The sequence below is a fragment of the Thamnophis elegans genome, chromosome 3 (genome assembly GCF_009769535.1).
Source record: "Thamnophis elegans isolate rThaEle1 chromosome 3, rThaEle1.pri, whole genome shotgun sequence".
Lineage (NCBI taxonomy): Eukaryota > Metazoa > Chordata > Lepidosauria > Squamata > Colubridae > Thamnophis > Thamnophis elegans.
In genome coordinates, this window is record NC_045543.1 from 41376604 (window position 1) to 41395809 (window position 19206).

The window sequence follows — 19206 nt, forward strand, 5'->3', positions numbered from 1 at the left end:
GCAAAGAAAAAATACCTGCTGCAAACTCTGTGTGGCATCAGGAAGGGCTGAGCATAAATGGCACCTCTAAATCCTTCGACCTATTTGGGGGCAATTAAAAGCAACATTTCAGCAAATGTCACCAGGAGAGAGATAAATTATCCAACAAAGTAGGACCTAGCTGCAAAAAACTTTTTTTTCAGGGTCCGCTGTCAACTATTTGCTATTCTTCACCTTCACTATTTTTTCAGAACTTGAGTTTTTCTTGGGTGAAGAGGGAGAGTGACCAACAGTCACACAGATAAAATAAAATATTTATAGGAAATTCAGCAAACTTGCCTTTTTTCTAGAGATTAAGGAAAAGAAACTTTTTTCACTTTTCTCCCCAAATCAACAACCCTGTAAGGAGTAAGGTAGGCTGACAGCATACAACTCATTAAAAAGCATCAAGTTAGTTTTCATGGTTATGGATAGGCTTTATCCTGAATCTCTGAGGTACCCGCTCAACAATTTTATGATTATTCAACACTAACTTCTATAAACATTTCAGTTCATTTATACAAAAAACATTCAAGAAGTATGCTATGGCCGGGTGAAATACACATGCATACTTCCAAAATTGCTAGAAATCAAGCGCACTTTTCTTCATTCTTACTTCTTAAAGAGCTTCTGGAGCACAAATGAACAATAGAAACTACTAAAAAATCAGAGATATGGGGGGGGATCTTTATTCATGAAGAACCTGTGATGAAGAAAAAATCCAATTGATCATCTTATCAAAGCCTTTGTTCTGCAGAGAAATATTCTAGCCCAGTCAACATCTCTGTTCTTGAACAAATCTCAGAAAGGAAACCGTAAGAAGTACTTGATAACCCTAGTTTTCTTACTCTAAATCAGAAAATTCAATATAAAATGTATAGCATAAAATGTATAGCATCATATACAGCAGTGGATAAACTATGTTTGGCATATCACAAATTGTTAGACCGTTTCAGATAAAACAGACTGCAATCCATCCAATTGCTATTGCTGCACAATGTTTTGAGATTTTTCTTCCCATTAGTAGCTCTATGATCTCACTAACCCAAGAGCACCTCTAGTGGTATCAGAAGGGATCATCTGAGGCAATGAAAAGGAAACCAATCCAACCCTGTGCTGTTTGGAGGAAAATTCCTTAAATAAAAAATTGGAATCAACCAGGATCCATCTAAGTCATTTGCATATACAGAGGAGAAAATCCTTAGTCTCCCTCTCAATAACATCTCTTGCACTATCTCTTGGAAAATCTCTTGCACATATCTCACTGAAAGAGCACAGTAAATTCTTATTTTGGATCTAAAATTTACTTATCTTTACCTTTACTTCACAACATGTCTACAGTTTAGCTTAATTTCACCCCTTTGGTAGTTGTTCCCAACTGTGAAAAGTCTAGTTTCTCTTACTCCTTTATTCCAGTTTGTTTGCTCCTCTGCAATATAACATCAACACAGTAATAAATCCATATGTTTATATCTCTTGATTCTATGAGGAACCACTAAAATTCCAAGGACCCAGACCACCATTAAGGAAGGGTAAAGAGATTCAACTTGGGTTATTAAGTTCAAACTATTATCAAAGAGCACCAAACAATCATAATTATTATATTTTTATTCACTAATGAGCATCATTTGGATATTCTGTTTAAAACACCAAAAATATTTTGTTAATTCTATTTCTTCTCTTGTTTTCCTTTAATTTTTACCCAATCTCTGTTTTTCTCTCTACCATTCTCTAAATTTTGCTGTAACATGTAAGTTTTTTTATCAGAAAGGCAGAAGAGCAACAAGAAAATACATAAAGAGAAACAGATCATAAAGCAGATTTGACCACCATACACAATGCATTCTATCTAGACATACATACAAATAGAAAAGAGGATGAAATATACTATCATTTTAAAGATGAACATACCAACTGACATTATAATCTAGTAGAAGATATACTCTCCAGATCTCCCCACCCCCACTCAGGTTTGTTTAAAGTATTCTTATTTTATCTGGGAAATGAAGGGACTCAAGGAACCAGGGGTGGAGACCCTGACTTCTGAAGCAATGTGGATTCTTCCTTGTGGTTTTGTGGAGGTGACCTTTCCAAAAGTCAGTAGACAATGGGAATCATCACATCAGGATGGAACTTTTTGGTTGTGTAGTTTATTAAAGAAAAGTATAGATTCAGAGCCAGGAAACTTGGAGTTCAAATTTAACCTCAGCCATTCATTCATTTATGAAATGATCTTTACCTTCTACATGTAATAGGCAATTTAAAATTAAACTGGCCTGCTCCTCTAGGCTGCAACTAACATGCTATATAATATGCTAAGTAATCATGTTAAGTATTCAGAGTTGAGAAGACATCAGCTGGGCTTTTGAAAGGCAAATGAAAAGGAAAGAAACAGTAAAAATAGCTTTAGAGAGAAGTGGGTGCACTTTGATCTAGTCAGTCTATCTTCTATGAAACCAGAAACCTTTCTGGAAGAGAGACTGAGAGGCCACCCAACCCTCATTCAAAGGAAACCTCCTTCTTAGAAAACAACACATATGCATTGGGTCTCTTTTATTTCATCCTATACTTCCGATTAAGGAAGGATTTTACAAGTTCCATGAAGCCTGTGAGATTTGTGAGCTATCAGACCTCCCTTTTCTCCTGACATCTATGAGTGTTAGACCAAAATATTTAGAAAAGGTATTCTAAGGGTAGGATTCCTGGTCCTGGAACTACATGGCCTGAAAGAGCACTGAGGGCTTCAGACATCTGACACGTTTATAGCACGGAGCAGGTTCTACAGAGCCAGGAGTTTCTCTTGACTGTTCTAATAAACAGATGGAAGGTGACTTGTTTTGTGAGGCCCACGATAGGTAGGGATGGACTTGTTCTGCAGGGCTCCCTAGAGTTGGCCACCTCTGTTTTAGGAAGCTGTTCGGGACATATTCTTCTCGGATTTTCCAAGATCTCCCGCGTCTTCCGCAGAGCGCTCTATGTGGACAAGAAGGTCGTATTTCTCCCAGATACAGGGAGAGATGTGTCGCCGTGCGAATGCCTTTATAGGACGATCTGAAGGGGGGGGGGGTGTCAAACCTTCTCACCGGTGCATCGTTTTAATTAAGCCCACTTCATCCAGCTTTCTGACAGCCCCCTTGCCTTCTTCTGGCTCCTCTTCAGCTAATCCTCATACACAGAGATGGAGAACAGATCTCCGTCCCTCCGCCCCCGCCCCCCCATCGAGCAGAGAATGGATACGGAGCAGGCGAGAGAGAAAGCACTAGGAGTTGCACTTACCGGGCTCCAGAAGGGAGGTCGAATGAAGGGAGGAATGAAGAAGTGGAGGAGAGACTCAGCGAACCAGCTGTGGCAACCAGCAACTCCTCCTTCCTTTCCTCCTCCTTCTCCTCTTCCTTCTTCTCCCCGGGACTTCAAAGATCGGGGAGCGGGAAGAGAAAACCGCGCTCCAAGCAGTGTCTGTCAGCGGCGTCCCCCAAGCGCCCCCGGGTTCAGGCGCCGCCGCCCGTGCCTGTGCGCTCGCCCATCGCAGCGCCCTCCCGCCGCCTGCCGCCTTGGCCGCCTCCCATTTCCGAAGAGCTCAGGACGCACAAGCGGCCCCCTCCCCTCTCCCCCGCCTCTCTCCTGCCAACAACGCCCCCCCCCCCCCGCGCAAGAGCGCATCGATTGCACCGGGCGACGGCGCTGGCCAGAATATCTTCGCTCCTTAAAGGAAAATGGTGGGGAGGCCACAGAAACCCGGACACATTGTACAACGTCTTTCACAAGGCGAAGGGAAGGGGGAGACTTGGTGAACAAGGCGGCCTAAAGGCACGGCAGAACAATGGAGGCGAATGGAAGGCAGGGGAGGCGAAAGGAAAAATGAACTCTCCCCGCCGCCCCAGGCCATCGCCTCCATGGAATTCGCCTCGCGCACGGTGCTGTAGCGGGTGTGTTTTGCAGGCCCAGTTGCAATTCGCACGTATTTACTTGGGAATCGCCTCCCTTCCTGTTAATGTATTTATCACCAAATCTCTCGAGGCTGTGTAAAAATCGGAGCTTCGCAGGCTCTCTCCCCCTAGACCTTCTCTTTCGAATAATGGTTGTTTTTGTTATCGCCCCCTCTTCTCCAATGCATTCGCCGAAATCGGGGAGGCGGGTATTTAAAGAGAATCTACGTAGGCCCTTAAAATGTCTGAGAAGAAGAAAGGAGCTGGCAAGGAAGGAAGGCTAAAAATGGGGGAAGAATATTAATTCGTCTACGGCGAGTTTCAGCCACTCAGAAAATGCTGCGGTCTGGACCGAGGTCCCCGTCTTCCTCGCCAGCCCCTACCCCTTCGCTCTCCCCTTTCTCTTTCCAGCTTTCCTCCAATTTCTTCTCCCCTCCCAATCCCCAGTACAAAGGAATGGGAGATGCCTGGAGCTTTTTTTGGCAAGGCAGGACTCAGGAGCAACAGAATCTGGGAGGAAAAAATTAAAAAAAGGAAGAGACGGATTGGATCCCGTAGGAACTGGATTCATGAGCAAATTCGTGATTTTTTTAAAAATGCAGGCAAAGAGAGGAATCAACGAATAACACAGACTTTGTTGAAATAACTATGGCTGGCACAAGTGTGAAGAGACTGGATACCTTGAACTAATTCAGCCATTAATTTAGAATGCATTTTTGTATCTTTGATCCCAGTAACTATTAAGATTTGATGGTAATAGTTCTTAAGAGTGTGGACAGTTTTACGCTGGCAAGCACTTCTACAGGCACATTTAATTAACTTGCTTTCAGCATTAGCTGACTTCGTTCCATTAAGTGAAAATTAAACTTTCTTTTTCCCCCTGAGTTTTTGGGATTACAATCACTTCCTCTTATTCCATGCAAAAAGTATACTATCTGGAAACAAATGGATGCTTTTATGAAAGGCAGGCCCAACTACCTCCATATTTACCTCTTCTTGAGGCATATATCAGGATACTGTGCATTTCCCAAATCTAGCTGCTATTTCCCTGTGCAAAGAGATTCATTGGAGCAGAAATGCAATCCTTTATTCTGGGGCAAAATTCTGCTAATCAGAGACATGGATACATCATGAGGAAGGTCAGCAACATAGGAAAGAATGGTCATCTGTAGCAGTAACCCTACTTATGTATCAACAGGATTTCAGTTGTTATATTGGATTTATGGTCAATGCCTGTAAGAAAGTTTTGATTTAATAATTCACCATATTCATTAGTGTGGAGTAAGAGAAAAATAATTACATTTACAAAGAACTGGCACTAGTTGGTCCACTGTTCTGATTCTTTAATTCATAAAGTCTGAATTAAGAAATTTGCCCCCATCCTTCAACCATTTCAATCAATTACATGGCACCTCAAGTGCAGGCACAACTCTAGGTGACTGAAAACTAAATAATTACAATTAAAACAATAAAGCTCACCCCAATGATAATAAAAATTAAATTAGTAAACATTTACATTAGTAACAACAACATGACCATTTATGAAACGACACCTTGTAAAATATTGTATATGTAACATTACAAGCAATGAGTTCTACACAGTAAATATTAATGATACTTAATCACATTTCACTTGACAGCCATAAAAAAAGAGCTAGCAGGGAAAGAATGATGTTTTTGACAAGGTGAATGATAAAAAGAAGTAGCTTTGAGAAATATTTTCAGGAGGATTTGGCACAACAAATAGTTAATAAACATAACATTTATTTTTCAAAAACATGACCACCTATAAAAGCCAGCATAAGAAGGTAGAAGTTCTCTTAAGTATGGCATAAAGAATGCAAGGGGAGATGTAATTAGTGAAGAAGGGGCATTAAACATGATATAAATGGGAAAAAGCAAATCTTAAGGCTGTCAACTAGATTGAAAAAAATCCTTGTTCTTTTGGTGGGGGCGGGGGAACCTGGGCCTTCATTAGAACTTAGAAGAATAACCATAGTGTTTCCAATTTAAGCTGGAAAGAGAGTCAGTTTCTGGCATTGTTGCTTGCTATTTCTATCATTACTGACTGCACTATAGGTTTTCCATTTTTCTATTGACAAGGAATTTAGCTTGGCTAACAGTGGTGAAATTCAATTTTTTTTACTACCGGTTCTGTAGGGGAAGGATACTGCAAAATCTCCATTCCCTCCTCACTCTGGGGCCAGCCAAAGGTGGTATTTGCCGGTTCTCCAAACTATTCAAAATTTTCACTACCCATTCTCCAGAACCTGTCAGAACCTGCTGAATTTCACCCCTGCCTTTTGATAATTTTACTACTGTTCTTATTTTCTGGGACTCACAAATGAGTGCTACATATATCACTCAATGATCTTGGGATCAGTATCATGTGGCTGTAGTTCCTATGGCTATTTATGCAGTACACTGCGGATACCTATGTCATCTTTGTCATTTTGCCTTCTATTCCATTCTGTCCCTGGTAACATTAAGTGCCATGATGTTGTTGTTATAGATGGGCTAATAATAATAGCATGTTTTCTATTGGCTATCCTCTTACTTCAGGATTCTGCCATGATCAGGTCAGAAGGGGAGTGCCAAAAGCAATGGCATTCTCTTGCATTATTAATCAAGAATGGAGCTTCTTCATTATCAGTTACTTCCTCTGTGCCTTGTGCCCCCATGCCTGCATCTATCAGCTCAACTATTTGTGAATATATGGGTTTACCCTCTTTCAGAAAAACGCCACTCATATTCAGAATTGGTCTGATTGTCATAGAGTAGTTTGTGAGGAGCATCTGGAGAGCTTCCTTCTTCTGCTTTACTACATGTTCTACTTTAGCACCTTTCACCAACAGACAATTTGACAGGAGACTAGGCAAGCTGTTCCTAGGGCCCCTATAGTTGTCCTATTGAGAACCAACTTATATGAGGGACAGTGGTTGGTGGTTGATCTTTCCCACCAGCAAGCAAGCTTGGTGGGCAGGAGAAAAATGCCAGGGCCTTTCCGTGGTCCACATTAAATAAGGACAGTATTTGTCAGCCTCATTGCTATGGCGAAATAATGCTATTTTTACAATAGCCCTGGGAATAAGAGTTAAATCCCATTTTACAAATAGAGGAATTAAGGCTAATACTGCCTGTATTACACATTTGTACTTTGCTTGCACCTAAAAACAAGACAAACATGCTCTGCCGTCTCTTTTTTCTGCCATGTGCCCATGAGATACTATCTTCATCTCACTCCCCAACCTGTATATAAATTCTCATTAGCTGTTCCAGCATTGAACTGGTAGTTTCCCCTCAAACTGGCAGCAAGCCACAATACTTCCAAGGTATGCAAAATCTGATACAATTTGTTGTTAGCAACCAAGCTCTGATCAGGCATTTCAGGCTAAGTCAAAACATATTTCCTCCCCTCCAGTCCTTGGGTCATAATGTTTTGGACAGTCTGTCTCTCAGAGTCCATATTTCAGTTGTGCAGTGGATCTCAGTAGGTAACAGGTTGGAAAGCAATGATGTCTCTCACTGTATCCATTACTTCCTGTACCTCAAGGATCAGCTACCTCTCAGCCTCTGGGTGGTGGCAGTTTGGGAAGAACCACTCTTTAATGGCCAACCTATTATACTGGGCAGGCCAAACAGTGTAGTTGTATTTGAAAGTTCTGCACAAATGTTCAAAATGAATTCTGAATCATGGAAATCAAATATTGTGATGTACACAGATATTAATAATATGTGTATGTTCCTACATGGCTTACAATCTATTTCAATCCATAATTTTTATAACTGCTAAACCTTGAACAGTGGAAGTAGTGCAGGTGGTAAACGAAAACCCTTTCCCTATAGTTCAGTTAAAATGCTATTTATTACCTGTAGTTGATCTGGCAGAACCTGTTCTCTTTGTAAAATGTCCTATCCGCTTCTCATCTTATTCTGCCCTTAAAGCCTCTATCTTTACTTGCCATTGGAGAAAATCCTTATATGGGTATGCAATCTGTTTTAAGTAAAACTATTCCCTAAATCATCAGCTTTTACCCTTGTTCACTTTGCTGAATATCACTAGCCAAAGGGAAACCATCTCCCAACCTCAGCACTTTTGACATATTGCTAGTATTTTCTGTATCTCTCTAGTGATCTTTCTGCATCTCTCTCTGGAGTTTTCTCTATCTCTCTAGTGATAATCTGGAATTTTGCAGCCCAGATTTGCTAGCCCCATTCAAAAGGGCTATACATATAGAAAAATGAAATGGTAGCATCTCAGTTTGAGATAGTGGGTTGTGTTCCACCTGAGATAGCAGTGCAATTACTGAAAGGTATTGCAGTTAACCAATATAATCAAAGAGACATTTTGAGAAGTAAAATTAATGACATATCCCAGAAAAATAGGTTTTTTGCTGTCCTTTGTGAAATTTACTTAATATGTTATTTCAATTTGAATGGATGCAATTGAAACTTCAAAATTCAGTATGATGTACATTTAGGCAGAGTATATTTAGCTAGATAAAATGAAAATAGTTGTATCTATTTGTATCATTGTAATTTTTCATATATACAGTATATTTATATTTATATGTATATAATGCCTACATAATCATTATTTCCAAGTGAGAAATGCGCTTTAAGTTCCTCTGATATGTTTGTATGGTAGTATTTCCCCTGTTGCAATTTACATTAAGCCGGATCATAATCTAACATAGTAGGTTGCAACCTAGTACGGAGACAATTTTGTATAATTTTCATCACTATCTGAGTCCATGCATCCTAAGATTTCTGAGGGTCAAAAGATCCACAGTCTCTTCTCCTCTACTTAAAACCTAAAATTAAATACATTTTAGTTACAAATCTCTTTTAGACAACAGATGTACAATTGTTAATTATTTGTTGTGTCAAATTGTAACATCCTCCTCCAGGAAGAAATTCTGATAGCAATTTTTTTCTTGTCATTCACCTTTAATATGTAAGTGGTTTTGACACTGACATTTTCAGGAATGTTTTCTCAATTTCCCACTGTAATTGATAGCTTTCAGATTTGCTGGTCTTCCAAGGACTAATCAGATCTGACACAGCTTAGCTTTTCCAGGATCAGCTGAGGTCAGTAAGGTGGAATACCTGCTGTGACATGGTAAGAATACCGACCAATCAAAATACAGGACACAAAATATAGTACCTACTCTAGAATGGGGAATTAGAAAACGTATTGCAAATACTAACCTGTAAAAAAGTGCAAATGATGGTTAATAACAACCTTAGTACATGAACTTAATTTATTTAGTGGATACTGTGATTTTTGCAGATGAGAGTTTGTAGCCCTATTTCAATTATTGAAAGCAATGAGAATACATTCAACCCAGGGCTATGGAGAAGTATATTGAATATACTCAATAAATGGCTTCAAAGAGATATAGAAAATTTTATCTCCATTCTGTGGTCATCTAGATTATTGAAGTCTATGTATAGTAGTCCTACTTAAGACAAGTTGGAGGTTACAAAGGAAGGGAAAGTACTTGGATACCTGTGTGTTTAATGTGCTTGAAAGAATTACAGAGAACATCTAGTCAACAAATTGCCCTTGCTTACAGTCTTGTCAATAGATGGATTTGAAGTGGGATAGATTACTATCAGATCAATGTTGGCTCAGTGTTTATAAATTGGATGGGGATGAAAAACAAAGAACTAGGCTTGTGCCTACCCAAAATGAAACAGTTTCCAACTACAGGTAGTCCTTGGTTTACAGGCATTTGTTTAGCTACCATTCAAATTAAGACAGTGCTGAAAAAGTGGCTTATAACCAGTCCTCATACTTATGACAATTGCAGCATCCCTGTGGTCACTTGATTGCAATTCAAGCATTTGGTAATGGCAGATATTTATGACAGTTGCAGCATATTCAGCCACATGATTGACATTTGCAAATTTCCCAGGTGCCTTCTGGAAAGCAAAGTCAATAGGGAAACAGGCAGGGGGTTGCAAATCACAGTCAGATGATATCTTGCTTAATGAAGGTTGTAAAATTAGGTGTGGCCATGTGAAGTCTCACAATAACCATGCTGCTTAACAACAAATGTTCTGGTCCCATCTGTGGTAATAAGTCAAGAACTACAGGTAGTCCTTGACTTATGATCACAATTGAGCTCTAAATTTTTGTTGCTAGGTGAGACAGTTGTTAAATGAGTTTTGCCCCATTTTACCAAATGTTAAGTGAATCACTGCAGTTGTTAATTTAGTAACATGGCTGTTAAGTGAATCTAGCTTTCCCATTGGCTTTGCTTGTCAGAAGGTCAAACAAGATAATTATATAACCTCAGTATACTGCAGCCATCATAAATATGAACCAGTTGCCAAGCATCCAAATCAGTGGTGGGATTCAAAATTTTTTACTACAGGTTCTTCGGGTGTGGCTTGGTGGGTGTGGCTTGGTGGGCATGGCAGGGGAAGGTTACTGCAAAATCTCCATTTCCTCCCAATCAGCTAGGACTTGGGAGGCAGAGAATAGATGGGGGTGGGGCCAGACTTCCGCTACCTGGTCTCCAGAACTGGTCAGAACCTGCTGAATACCACCTCTGATCCAAATTTTGATCATGGTGATGTTGCGATGATTGTGTGAAACATTGTCGTAACTTTTTTTTCAGTGCCATTCTAACTTCAAATGGTCACTATATGGACTGTTGTAAGTCTACCTGTATCTGTAATAGCTAACATGCATTAATAAATGAATTACATGTAAAGCATACTTCATAGTTTAAAAAAGTTGTGCTTCTCTTTCAGTGGAGCACTACTCCAACAGAATATAAGCCTAAGTATGAGTAACACTTACTGTGTGTTTAGTGTATGTTTAGTAAGTATGCCACTATTTGCAGCTTCACTTTAGCTTAGGATTTAGCAACTGTGATTTCCTTTGCCGTATCTTTCCTTCTGTATCAAGTCTCATAGCCACTGCCCAAATCTGCCCTGGTAACTGCTTTTTTCTACCATTGTTCTCATGTCATCCTAGCTCACATATGAGGCAAATAAAGGTTTCCCCCGTTTTCCTCTTATCCCAACATAATCCTTGGCCACTGATATAATTTGGCTTCACTTAACAATATGGCTACTGATACAGTCAAGGTTGGGATCAGCCCAGTTATTGCCACTTTAGGATCAATTGGCCTGCTCTGGTTGCTGGAACTGCCCTTTCACAATCACCTGGCATGGGCTGCAGGAGAAACTTTCACTCTGCATCTATTGTGGTACCTGATTGCATAAACCTGATTAAAATGAAATTAAACTTACTTTCAGTTGTAACTCTTAGATCTTATATGTCTACCTGTATCTGTAATATTTTAATTAAAAAACAGATTTAAACTCTTTTGAGAGAGCCTTCACACCAGTGTTTAAAGAACAGGACTATGTCTGTGCTGCAGAAAAGGTTCATTTTAAAAAAGTCTGGTTTTGCCATCTGTGTGTTGCAAGTTCTGTCACAATTGCAGGTATATTTCAAGATTTTTGCTGTACCTGCCAACAAGGGGATTTACCAGCTGGCATGTTTACTGTTTTCATGATTTTGGGGAAAGTTGGGCAGTACCATTTTACATATTCTATTCTGATTTTGGCTGCACCAAGGGCTACAGCCACAAATTCAGATCTGAACTTCTTGGTTACTTGCTACTTGCAGCACAAGGAAAAGATGGGAGTTTTGCCTGTTGTATTAATCTTGTGCTTCACTCTGCAATAGAAAAGTGATTCATCCATGCTCAGAAATCAACCAACCGACTGCTTATAGACATGGTGGAATTGTATTGAATGGGAGCACTGAAGCTGCTTCCTATTGCTCCACCCATCTGGTTGGTTGGGCAACTTCATATTGGCTCAATATATACTTGCACAACCACATACGTCTGTCCATGTTACATACATAGAGTGCTTGATGGTTGTTTTCCCTCAACAAGCATGAGGGGAAACAAAGTCAAGGAAACCAAACTTTCCTTAACCTGGCCTGCAACATACTCATAAGGACAGCATCCTTCACCGGTCCCACTATTGTTGTATCTTAGGAACTATGTAGCACAAGAGGCAGCACATTTTATGCAGAAATACTTTTCTGCTAGCTTAAAGATGATGGACAGCATATTACCATGGTGATAGATAGGCACTAAGATATCTACCACATTTGGCCCCTAATGTCAACTGAAAGGAGGGGGGGGGGAAGGATATTGAAGAGTAGAATAAAGTATGTGATACCCAAATTAAAAATATTAGAAGAACAAATTGTTCTCAAATCCCTTCTTGGAGTGAAAGATATGGCCAAGATTTATGTGTAACTTCATTTTCATTTATGTGAATTGATTTTTAGCTGCAGTCTACCCACAGCAATTCTTCAAGCACTGATGTGAGTCATACTGGAGTCAACTTTCTTTTCAGGGGAGAGAGTGCCCCCTACTGAGTCACCTGCTCCACAGCTTGCTATCCTGCACATGTTCTCCCCATGGCTTCCATCTAATCACTTAGTTGTGCAGCGCCTTCCATGCAAACAGGTCAGGACTCCATGCCTGGTCTTTGGTTTTACCGGCCTGCGACTAATCAACATGCAGAGCCTTGCCTGAAGGATTACACAAACTGCACACACTTCAATTGCTTTCTCTCTCCACTCCCCCCCCCCTTACTTTGCTTCTCTCCATCTTTCCCTCCTGGAGCCTGTCCCATCCCCCTTTTTTTCCTGGTTACCAAGCAACGGCACAAAGGGAAAGAACTAGTGTGGAGGCCAAGAGAGGGCCCTGAGCCCTTGCAAGAATGGAAGAGAATGTAATGTAACCCAATTGGAGCCTCCTCTAGCAAAGCAAGCACAGAATTTTTGAGAGCAGAACCTATTGAAAGTTGAAATGGGAAAAGGGGGGTTCTGTTGGGGAAAGAAGAACACCCAGTGATCATATTACACAAAGGGCAGCCAGGCCAAGTAGCCTAAATTCTGTAGCAGAAAATAACAAGAAGTAGCACTTACTAAATTAGAATGAAGGTAACATAGGTGATAGCACAAAAGCTTGGTTTATGGAACCGTGGCTGGCCACACATTTTAGCTTGTGATTGAAAACTCTGGTTATGCCTTCTATGTAATTCTTTCCCCCTTAGAACAGCGGCAACCATTGCCACATTGAATTTATATATGGAGAGGTGGGGAGTTATCTTCAGTAAAATCACTTAGTCATGCTCCAGCATTGCATATTTTTTTAATTTTCATCCCACTCTATCTGAGATCCTTTAACAAGAAATGCATAATATATGCTACTTGTTAACCCAAGCATATCTGAATATGTACAGGATGCGTTTACTCATCACTGAATAAATTGTCAACATGCTAACATTAATGAGAAGATCCTTTTATGATTGGATGCCATGATTCCAAGGAAGTCTTAAATTCTAACAGCAGCTCTCCTTAAAAATATAGTCATCTGTTCTTATAACATTTCAAAAACAATGTAGGTAACCATCTAACTTAACATTTATATCTTAAAACAAAGCTTCCATTCCACAATAAGATCTCCAACTGGCTAGTATGTGGCAATAACTAACTTGTTCTTTTTATTAGAATTACAAGCTATAGAAATATGCTGCATAGATGCAATGTTTGAAAGCGAACAGAATAATTCTGTTGTGAACCTTGTGGACCCATATCTTCTCTCCTTCAAGTCTGGGCCAAACACAGTAAATTATCAGAGGTACCACAGATTATCTCCCACAAGAAAAAAAAAGTTGCAGGGCCTTCTATTGTTTACTTCTGGTTCTCATAACTGAGGCTTAGTAAATCTTGATGCAATTTAAATGCAGACTTTATGCCCAATCCCCCAGAAACTTCTTCCACATAAATATCAGTGAAATTAATGGCAGTTTTAAAACTAATGAATATATCTGCAGACAATCCTGGGCATCATCCCAATATAAAATTTATCTTTGCCACAATCAGTTCCAATATGATATCTCAGTCTCATATAAAGCTTTGCTGTAGTGTGAATGTTGCCGCACATGAGTGAACACTCTTGCTTATTTGGTGGTAGCTACAATATTGCTAGATACTTTTAAAATTATTAAAACTCTATAAATATTATTTAAATGTTAGTTGAAAGTAGGGGGCTGATTAATCCCCACTCTTTCTTTTAATAACATTGGGTGGTTACTCAAGAACAGCTGAGTAAAAAATCAGCCATGGAGATCTAGCTCATGAGTTTAAAAAATAAAAATAAAAGTTTACAAACTGGACTTGGAAAGGAGTTGCCAATGAAAACACACTATTCTGTTATGGCTCTGGATGTTTTGGCTAGAAGAATATATACTGTAGCTTTTTCTCAGACACAAGTGAGAGATGGCAATAAGCTGCTGCAGTGAAAGTTAACTTGAGAAAAGAGGGCTACATTTTGCAAAAGCAACAATCATTATGAGACTGGTGGGAAGAGGATTTAAGAAGGAGATTGGGATGTTCCCATATGATGAGCTCTATAAGCACTGGTAGTTATAACTACTTGTGGACAGTCTGTCTTCCTAGATGATGCTTCCATGGTACTTTGGCTCATTCACAGAGTTTAAAGAGTGAGGAAGTATCCAATTTATTTTGTCTTCTGCCTATAACTAGATTACTTAGGGTAATATTTCTACTGTTCTTATTCTTTCTTTCTTTCTTTTGCACTGGTATCCCCCATCCATTTATTAGGAAAAGATGGAATAGCTAAACAACATACTTTGCTGTTGGGACCTACCCTTCATTTCCATATGCTCTATCTCATGTTAATTAGTGAAACAAAGTGGTACCATTTGGATTTTTGGGTTAAAGCTCCAAAAGAGGATAGCAACACCTCACACCCTATGCATATGAGGAATGTGTGTAAAAGGAAGTTCATAAAGTCCCAGAGAGTAGCTTTGTCCCTGTCGCCACACCAGGTGGCCACATACCCTGCTGTCTCTACAGTTTTGCATAAAGGCCAACATATGTAGAAAATCATCTACAGAGAGGGTGGTACTGAATTTCTCACGGGAAGAGAAAGCAGAAAGATATGCCTGACAAATATGCTGATGCCAGAAACTAATGTCATAACTCTCTAAATGTGAGCTTACATTGTATTGATGTCTATTCTAATTCTCCATTTTCTGCTTCTGTTGGGAAAATAGTACTATTCCTCAACTCTTAATATTTCATATTTGAGAAAATATGACACCGTTAAAAATTATTCTTGTCCATCAGAAGAAAGTGGTCGCATTATGGGCTTCAAAAGAAAACCTCTAGTCACTGAAGCCTATTGTCCCTTTTACAGTTTTAAATTCTTTGAATTGGGACTTTCATTTCTACTGAGGGAAAACAAAATCAGCCTCTGAGTAAAAAATACTATACAGGAGAAAGACTGAATAAAAGAAATTATTCCACTTATACATTAAATTATTGTATTTTTAATACTTAATCAAGCAATTAAAATGTATAATAATTTAATTGTTATTAAATTAAAGCCAGGCATCAGTATCCTCAGCAGTGGAAGTTTCAGATATCAAAGGCATATTGACCAAATATAACAATAGTAGTTTATCAGTTATAATATGAAATGTAAAGGCTTCAAAGAAAAAAAAGGGAGAAGTGATTAGATAAAATAAAAATGACAAAACGTAAAATAGAAATAAAGAGAAGTAACTGAAATGAAATGCTTGTGTGTTGGGAGGAAGAGAAACTTTATTTCCTACCTTCGGCACTATCACCAATAGAGTTGCCACATTTTTATCTCCAGAGATTTCTGTAAGAAGGCATAAATTTCTTAATCTTGGAGTTCTGACATTTTCAATTATTTAGTTTTTTTTTAAGGCTCTTAACTTTTTTAGGTACAATAGCGTACGATGGATACACTGCTTTTGTTGTCTTTGGTCAATGCTTCCATGCTTTTATTTTGCTGATTGTTGATTACAAATGAACAAATCCTCACTTACTTTTGCCCTAATGACCATTTGTTTAGTGACTGTTTGAAGTTATGACAGCATTTGAAGAGATGATTTATGACCGGTCCTTACACTTACAACCGTTGCAGCATCTCCACATTCATAACTGAGACACTTGGCAACAGTTGCACATTTATGAGAGTCGCGGCTTCCCATGGTCATGTGATCACTATTTGCGACCTTCCCAACAAAGCAAAGTCAAATGGGAAAGCCTACAGGAGCAGCAAGTTGTGGTCACATGATATCTTGCTTAACAACCATAAATGATTCCTTTAATGACTACAACTGGGACTTCCAGGACTGCCATCGCTAAATGGGACAGTCACGTGACATTTTGCTTAAAAATATTTTGCTTAGCCAGAGTTCGTAGTTTAATTAGAATTGTTAACTGAGGATAAAAGTGTAAGAGTTTTTCACTGCAATCGTTACTCAGCCACAGCAGCAGACTCAACATAATATCAACTATATCACAAAGGGTCTGTCAATCCACAGGTGTCCAATAAAAAGCCATCTACAAAGAGCATGCCAGGAATAAAACAAGGCCTAGAACAGGTGTGCATAAAACTGAAATATTTTATCTTGAATTTGGAACAAAAACCTCTAGTTCTAGAGAAGCTGCCAGGCTGTTTTGGGCCAGTCATAGTTCAGCAGTACTGAATGCTGGACAGCTCCTTGAAGGGAATTATCAGCCCTTCAAGGTAGGCCAGTTCAAGAAACAAGAACTGCAGGGATTCAAAAAACGTTTTATTATTTTAGGGTGTAGAACAGAATCTTGAAAGCCTGTCCAAGTTTCCCTCTGTCCCATCTTATACTAAACAAAATCAAGGCAGGGTCATTTTGAGTTTCTTTCTTATGGTTCCTTCTCTCTCTGGATGCTATACTCTTATTGTCCACATCTCTCATATCTTCCCCCGTTTCAAACTCCTGTTTTACAAGAATATCTGGGAGTACCATATCTAGGACTAAAAGCATTCCATATGTGTTAAGTTTATAATTATTTCCGCTCACCCCCTTCAGCAGTTCCTAAAATGGCCAGCCTCTCTGGACCACCCACCTCCATCTCCCTAGCAATTTTGATTTTTTTTAACTACTGCAACATATTTCAGTATCTCATTGTCCTGATTTCCCAGTTCTTCAGTTCCTCTCTCCCCTGCCTTCCCTCAGTTATCAATGTTCTTTGTTTTTTTACCCTGCATCCTCCACCCAAAATCATTTTTGCACACTTGATCCTATGCATAGACAAAAACAGTTGAAATGATTCATGTTGAGTTGACCACAGTTCATCCAGAATTAGCTGTTCCACCGAACTCTTTGTACATAGAACACCTTGCATATTCCTATCCATATTCCTAAAGTCGGCAATCTGTGACTTTAAGTCCTAGCTGGGATTCCAATCAAGCACAATGACAGGAGAGCTCCATCAAGCTCAACTGGTGCATGATGGTGCCAGCAACTGCCTGATTTTCCAGCACTTTCTACAGACATTATTTCTCTCTTTGGGGCCTCATTTCTCTAGCAACTCATGGGAGTATTCCTGCTTTGTTTTAAATGGGAAGGCTTCCTGCTGTTTGGTCCAATGGGCAGTTTTGTCCTATTTTTTTCTCCAACCTTATGCATCTCCCCTGGCCCTCTCTGCCTGATTTAACAAGGAAAACCAGGAGTATAAATCCTGCCTCCTCTTGCTGAAATGAACTAGGAAAACTAATTTAAATTGTAGTATAGAAAAGGGGGGCAGGAAATCATCTTTATTTGCCTCTAACAAAAAATGTGATTTGTTTTTTTAATTGAATAGCAGAAATGAGTTTTGGACAGAGAAGAGTTTTGATCATCTTTTGTACTTTATCAGATTCCTTCACAATCACAGGCAGTGTTTTTTAATAGTAATTTTATTAAACATGACATTCATAATAAAAAACTAATACAAACTAAAAAAATTAAAGAAAAAACAGTAGGTATAGAAAAAATAGAAAAGATGAAATAAAGATATAATAAAAAAGAGAAAGAAGAAATATATAAAGAAATTAACTTCCCCCTTCATCACCAATATAAACAATTTCAGTAATTTATCAATCTCACTTAATATAGATAACTTCATTGTCATTTTTTTCACTGTGAGCACATTGGCCCACTTTAAAAATGAAATTCTGTGGCCTGGTCTCAAGAGAAAGTGTATATCTACCAAAACACTTACATAGCATACCTACTACATATGCTACATACATAAATAAATATATACCTGCACCATACACACACACACACACACACACACTGTATTTTTCGGAGTATAAGAGGCACCCAGGTTTTGAAGAGGCAAATTTTATAAAAAAGTAGGTAGGTAGATAGAGGGATAGAGAGGGAGAGAAAGAGAAATACAGTAGGTAGATAGGTAGAGAGAGTATGTAGATAGATACATAGATAGATAGGTAGGTAGGTAGAGGGATAGAGAGAGAGAAATAGAGAGAGATAGAGAGAAATACAGTAGATAGGGAGGTAGGGAGACAGAGAGTAGGTAGGTTGGTAGGTAGAGGGAGAGAGAGAGAAAAATAGAGAGAGAGAAATAAAGTAGATAGATAGGGGGAGAGAGAGAGAGAATAGGTAGGTAGGTATATAGGTAAATAGAGGGGGGGAGAAATACAGTAGGTAGGTAGGGAGAGAGAGATAGGGTAGGTAGGTAGATGTTTCCAGGTGTATTTATCCATGTGCTGGAGAAGGAAATAGCTGACAATGTGTAGCACCTAAATCTTTGTTTCTGCTGGGACAGTACTTGATCAATGTAATTCTCATCAACCACTCTAACTAAACAGCTTTCCAAAAGGGGGAAAAAAGGTTTTGCACTCTGCAAACCTCCCCAAAACGGGCCCGTTTTTTTTAAAAAAAAGGCATGAACAGCCTTGGGGGGGAGCTTGCAGAGTATTCGGGGGGTGAGGGTGGGGGAAAATGGGCAAAAAAACAGCCCATTTTTTGTCAAAAGAATTTCATGCATAGCCTTATGGAGGCTTATAGAGTGCTGATGGAGGCTGGGGGGAGACAAAAAAAGGCCCATTTTTTGCTCATTTCTGCCCTCCCCAGCCCTCAGGAGCAGTCTGAAAGCCTCCATAAGGCTGTGCACGGCCATTTTGTGGAAGGGGCGGGGCTTCAGGAGGCAAAAAATGCTGTATTCGGTGCATAAGACCCACCCAGATTTTTAGCCTCTTTTTAGAGGAAAAAAGGTGCATCTTATACTCCAAAAAATATGGTATATTAATCACTGTCCTTTCTGAATACATAGTAGGAAGATGAAACGTGAGAGTTCACAAGCTATACAACAAATTATTTCTTCTTT

The 19206-nt window shown here is 39.3% G+C and overlaps 1 protein-coding gene across 4 annotated transcripts in view; it reads right to left on the minus strand.

Moving 5' to 3' along the window:
• ATN1 (atrophin 1) overlaps positions 1-19206 on the minus strand; it is a 69225-nt gene that overhangs the window by 23359 nt on the left and 26660 nt on the right. For 2 of the 4 annotated variants that reach the window (XM_032212890.1, XM_032212887.1), the window contains exon 1: positions 3295-3571. The exons of 1 other annotated variant lie outside the window; for it this stretch is intronic. The gene's annotated coding sequence lies outside the window, so the exon portion shown is untranslated. Of the gene's footprint in view, positions 1-15; positions 81-3294; positions 3572-19206 lie in introns of those variants that run through there. One more of the 4 variants, XM_032212888.1, reaches the window with a different exon arrangement.